This window comes from Contarinia nasturtii, unplaced genomic scaffold (assembly GCF_009176525.2).
Source record: "Contarinia nasturtii isolate CC-2019 unplaced genomic scaffold, AAFC_CNas_1.1 Cnas_scaffold_2678, whole genome shotgun sequence".
NCBI lineage: Eukaryota > Metazoa > Arthropoda > Insecta > Diptera > Cecidomyiidae > Contarinia > Contarinia nasturtii.
This window is the reverse complement of record NW_022199997.1, coordinates 512,680-518,679: the sequence shown is the minus strand read 5'-3', so window position 1 is coordinate 518,679 and position 6,000 is coordinate 512,680. Positions and strand designations below refer to the sequence as shown.

The 6,000-nt window shown below is 33.2% G+C and overlaps 1 protein-coding gene across 1 annotated transcript in view; it reads left to right on the top strand.

Moving 5' to 3' along the window:
* Positions 1–1,028: 1,028 nt before the first annotated feature.
* LOC116348940 (uncharacterized protein DDB_G0286591) overlaps positions 1,029–6,000 on the top strand; it is a 117,776-nt gene continuing 112,804 nt past the window's right edge. The window contains exon 1 of the mRNA XM_031780168.1: positions 1,029–1,416. The gene's annotated coding sequence lies outside the window, so the exon portion shown is untranslated. The remainder of the gene's footprint in view (positions 1,417–6,000) is intronic.

Genomic DNA, 6,000 nt, shown 5'->3' with positions numbered 1-6,000 from the left:
AGTGGATCAAAAAATAACATTTATGAATGTTTTGGGTGTATTAGAACGTAATTATGTACGAATTCAACTTGAAATTGTGGATCACCTCACTAAAGCATTCAACACCTTAAACGAATATCATACCCAACGTCAAAGATGGGCAGCATTCTTAATGGGGGCTGTGGATTCCATATAGCTTATTTAAATTGGTTCTGTGCAGATTTCTTTGCTTGCTTATTATGTACAATTGTTCACGAAAAAATAAAAGAAATCGAATACCAATAAATTCTTGTATTTTGTGTTTCCGTACTATCCAATCTTCTTAAGCTTTCAAAATTACTCATTTTGGTCTCTCTTCATAAGATAATGAACTTAAAACATTTTGTTGTTTTGTTTCTTGTTCAGAAATGTGATTATTTGAAGAACGAAAAAAGACACGATATTTGCAAAGAGTTTTTTTTATAAGACATTTTTTCATTTGGAACAGATGGTGAAATCGTTGGCGGTGGAGATGCTATAGCGAAAGTATTCTACGAACGACAGTAATATATTACAGTATCATATACAGGAGTATGAAGAGACAACAACATCAACACCTATTATCACGGTCTAACCATTATTTTGCGATTTCTTTGCAATAATTATTGAAAAAAGTGAACGCGATTATGGTTCTTCATTTACGCTGTACTATACCATGAAACTTTGAAATTCTCTTCATAATCCGATGCTCAAACCATTTGAAATGACTAACATGTCATGTCACATGTTGCATGTTTTGTTTTGCTTAAAATTCATGTTCCCCTCTTTTGCAAAACCGGTTTGAGTTTTGGTGTGTGTTTGAGTAAGCCAGTTATCCAGCGCATTCCCCACGAACAGACTGCTGAAACCAAGACACAGAGTGTCTCAATACGCACTTGAAAGACCTGTTTTGTAAAAATTCACTGTATGCGAGAGTGTTGTTGGATAGCAAAGCAGCGAACAGTGGCGTTCACCAAACCAGCAACAGCACTAGAATCATTTTTCCGCTAAATGCCATCGTGTAGTTTAATTCAGTACGAATCTTACCGTCCGGTTGATTGGTTGTTGTTTATTCAAAGAGCTAACGCTGTTACACATGTTTCGTGTAAACGTATCTTCCGCTTTCGTTCTTTCGTTATTTTAACGTTTCAATTTTTTGATTTTGACTTTTCTACATTGTTTCGGTTTATTATAAAAAATTTTTTTTTTGCTAAATCGTGCTGTCACCATTTGGAATAATTATTCTTTGATCGAATTAAAATTGGAATATCTGTGAATTGACTATTGAATTAAATTCTTGAAAAAACTTCAACAAGAAAAAAAATTACAAACGTGTGTTAGTGAGACCAACGGTCAATGTGGTTTGGGTGTTTCAACTGTAAAATATCGATCATCGGTTGAATCCGATTGACAAAAAAGGTATATATACATATATATAGTTTTGGAATTCTATAGTGGTTTCACAAAGTGATTTGACGATCAAAAAAATGTTGTAATTGAAATAGTGGTAACTCATTGAGCGGTGAACAAGATCCCGAAAAAAACAATTGAAAGTATTTGTTTGAATTCAAGCCTTGAAGCCTGTTTGGAAATCAATTTGTGGTATTTGTTGATCGAATGTGTGTGTGTTTGTCTGTCTCTCATTTTCTGTGTGTATTTTCGCATGAAATGCATATCCCATTGTTTAAATAGACTTCGTTTGTGCATTATTACTGTTTGTTTTCATTCTCAAAGCAGCGCCGGCAAATATTTTGAATATTTGATGACAGTTGACACGCACAGCATCCGGATCTCTATTTCTCATTTTGTGTGATTTTTTTTGCTAGTTTAAAATGCAGTGCATTTTTTGCATTGAAATGTGTTTTTTTAAAAGCATTTGCTCATCGATGTTTTGTGTGTGTATTATTTGGTTTAACTGAAACATATGTGTTTGCTTCTCTTTCGTTTTCAATATGTTTGATCTTTTGTTACTCCAGTTTTAATCGTATCGACTTTCACCGTCGCAATATGACAATATTTCGATCATTTTTATCGTCTCCATAAATTGAAGAGTGAATTGTAGCAATGAAAGCGAAATTTATCTAATCCAGTTGAAAAGTTGATGAATGAAAATGAAGGAGGTAAAAAATTAAAGAAAAAGAAGTTCATCTAACTCGTTGACGATGACAGACTCTCGCAGCATCTCAAGCGTAGTGATGAAATAACGGGCTTTTGTAAGCAACGTGAAATAAACATCTATTAACCATTTAATCATGGTGCTTTTCTGGTCAACGAAACTGTATCTTGTGTTTACGTTTGTTGAGTGAATAAAATGTTGTTTACTTTTTAGCTTGAAACAGTTTTTTTTTGCTTACTGAAATGTAGCAAATTTCACTATTTTATTCGAAGAAAAAAAATCCTGTGGAATAAGTGTATATTATGTCAAAATGTCATTGAAATATATCTCTTCTTTCATACGATAAATTCACTTCTTAAGAGAGCAAACAAAAACGTAGTCTATTATAAAGCAATGATCGCTTTCAGTTCCACTGAACAGTGAATATGTCATTTTGTTGTTCATGTTCCCATACTTTCTGAATAGATATTTTGTGATTGGCTTCCGATAAATTACCGTTGCATATCATAAAAAAATGAGAATTTTTTTCATTCGAGAAAGCAGCATCGGTGAAGACAATGTTTCCATTCAAATGATCAAATGAAAGCAAACGTGTGCTAACACATCGGCTTTAGCGAGCGATCATATTGCAACATTTTCTTAGCGTCTCTAGCTGGCTAATTTTCACTTTGAAACACTGGCCCAATTCACGACTGCATTTAATGATGAAAATAAGAAATAACGGCGTTTGAATCAATTTCATCGTCCAACTTGCACGTTTCAATTCGCTTTCAATGCATGCGGTTATTGTTATTTCGTTTTTATTCACAATCGCTCAAGAATCCAACCCATCGTGATCTTCTTTCCAATTTAGTACACGCTGCAACATTCAACGTGACCTTTCCAAGACGTTTCTCACATGCATAAGTTTGTGTGTGTTTGTTTCTTGTTTCGTTTTCTGTGTTATTTCTTTCTCATTCATTTTCTTTTCCTCTATTACTATTGTGTACTTAATCAGCCTATTGTTTGTGTGTTTCATTTTTTGTTGAGTCGCACACACACTGTTCTAGACCATTCAAATATTCAATGATGTTGACGGTATGTGATGAATGTATTTTATTTCTTTTCAAATATGTATAAGGCCAATTTTCGCCAAAGCAAAACTAAGCAACTTCAATACAAGTTTGTGTTATGCAAAAGCCAATTTTTGCTGTATGTAATCGGTTTTGTGATCTTTTGTGTGCCGAGAGAGTTCCAATCATGTCGATGTTTTTTTTTTTATTGTGACGAAAAACAGCAATTTCAATGCGATTTGAATCGAAAAAGGGTAAACGAGTTTAATAGTAAATAAAGTCAAATCTAAATGCAATATTGTGAATCAAATGCAATATCACAATAAACGTTTCAGGCGAATCGAAATTGCATCGAAAATAAAAGTGTAAAACGGAGAAATTTCATTGAAACTATTCAATTGATTTTGGCGTTCAACCAACAAACAAACAATAGATTCCGGTGTACTTGGTCGACAATCACCAAAAATCCAAATCATTTCATATCTTGTCGTTGAAACTAGCTCATAAATCGGAAGCGATTGCCTGAACCAGTTCACTTGTCTGTCTATCTGTCTGTTTAAAATCGAAACACGTTCATCGCGCTCTCTCGCCAAACAAAAAGCCACCAACAATATTTTGTGTAACATGGCAAACGGAAAAGAATCCATTGAGTTTACAAATAATTCGATTGAATGTTCAATTGGGTTGATAGTTGTTGTCGACACACAAAATTGAATCGTATGCCATTTAAATGGTGCGACAGTTTCGAGCAACTTTTGGAGAAAATACAGTTCTTTTTTTTGTCTCTCACAACAAGAGAAATTCAATTCACTAAATGAAAGAAAACGATGAATCTGAGCACACGCTTTCAACGACAACGATAAAAGAAGAAGAAGAAAAAAAAATCGTGAGAACAAAAAAAAAATACCGAACTGAATTTCAATGTGAATTTACAAATGATGTAATTCATGGCATAATTTACTAGCTCGTAATACCCAAGAAGAAGACAACCCATCTAAGTGGAAGCACAAACAATTTGCAATGCGAAACAATGCGCTGGCACATAGTAAAATGTAGAAGTTGTAGCAATGCTTATACCGAATAAACGGAAAATCGATGGAAAATCGTTGACAAACTTATTGAAAGTGAGAGAAAAAAGTGTCAATTTTTAAATTATATCGATCGGTTTGGCAGGGCTGAATTGAATCACAACACCAACAATGGAAAGACGATCTGTGCAACGAATATATTAAATAACAGTTATTTACAAATGGCGTTAAATTGAAAATCGAAAGAAAGCTATAATTCAATTGATTGCCCGTTTTTTACTGCTCATTTAAAACGCGACAACGCAATGTTTTCTTTCATTGCACGCCCCATTTTCAATTTCACTTGTTTGATAATACCAATTACGGTTGGGTGCGAGTATAGGTTGCAAAAAAAATCGACAAAATAAAAAGCACACTTTGGATATTCTATGTCGCATGGTGTTTATTCGATTCTATTGAATAGCCATAACAGAAACATCGCATCTCGAATTGATAGCATTTATATTTTCAATCGGAATATTTTGTCTGTATAGTTGACGATGTCGTTTTGATTACTTTTACTGTGCACAGACATGTCTGTGGCAGTACCAGCATCGAAAACAATCGATTTCCAATTGTTGGCCCTTTCTGCCTTAGCAACTCTCAACCATTTTCGGAAAAAAATCCATAAATTGCCGCATTAGTATAAAATCGTCAACGATTTTTCAAAAAAAAATAATCATAAGGTAATCATTGATAAAAAAATCCGTTTGATGATACTTGAACGGCACAGAAAAAAAGACTTAAGATGTAGACTTAAGGTAATCGCTTGAATTTGAGAGAGTATCTCTCGATTTTCGGTATGTGTGGTGATGTGAATATTTACAACGAAAAAAAAAATATTCAAATTAAAATGAATAAGCAATTTTGAGATAATAAGACATGCGAAATGAAGAGAAACAACAAACTGACAGAAAAAAAGATACACGGCAGCACAGCGACAAGAATAACCCACTTTCGAAATGGAAGTATGGATTCTTTGGATTTTTCACCTTGTTTTTTTTTCTCTTTCATTTTTTTACCTCTTCTTCTCACAATTCACAGCAAAACATTCGAGGAACCAATTTTGTGTTCAGTTCTTGATTGCACGATTCACATCTTTCGACTGCAGAAGTGCCGTGTTTTCAAATTAAAGAGTTTCCAAGTGCTTTTTCCATCGTTGACACTAAACTTTATTACCAATCAATAGATCGCCATTAATAAAAAAACCTCTTGATTGAAGATAATGTCTCAGCTTCAATTCCTATCATCGTATAATTAAATATTCAACGAATCTAATGACTCCAAATGAATATTTTCCGTTAGCATCTCAACCATAAACGAAGAAAAACCATTTTGTTGGTATTTTTGTGATATTTCTAAAAATCCAAGTGGAACTGATACTGAACCGTAAACCAAAAAAAATTAATTAAAATATTTCTGTCGTTTTGTGTGACGGAGACAAATACAAAAGCGGGTCAAATATATATTTTTTTTACATATCTTGAGTTAAAAGTATTTTCAGGTTAAAATGTAGACTAAACTCTCACATTGAACGAACATTCAACATTTTTGGTTGTTGTTGTTGGTTTTGGCTCGTTTTCATGATCGTATCAAAGTAAATTACATGTGTAAGCGTTTTTAATGGAATTTATAGGAAAATTAATTAATAAGCGAAATGAATGAGTCGCAAATTCGGGTTTCCTCATTTTTGACAATGTCTTTTAAAAGACTGTCGAAACTTCTTTATCTCTTTTACAACTAAATTTTGTCTTTGTGCAACAAAATT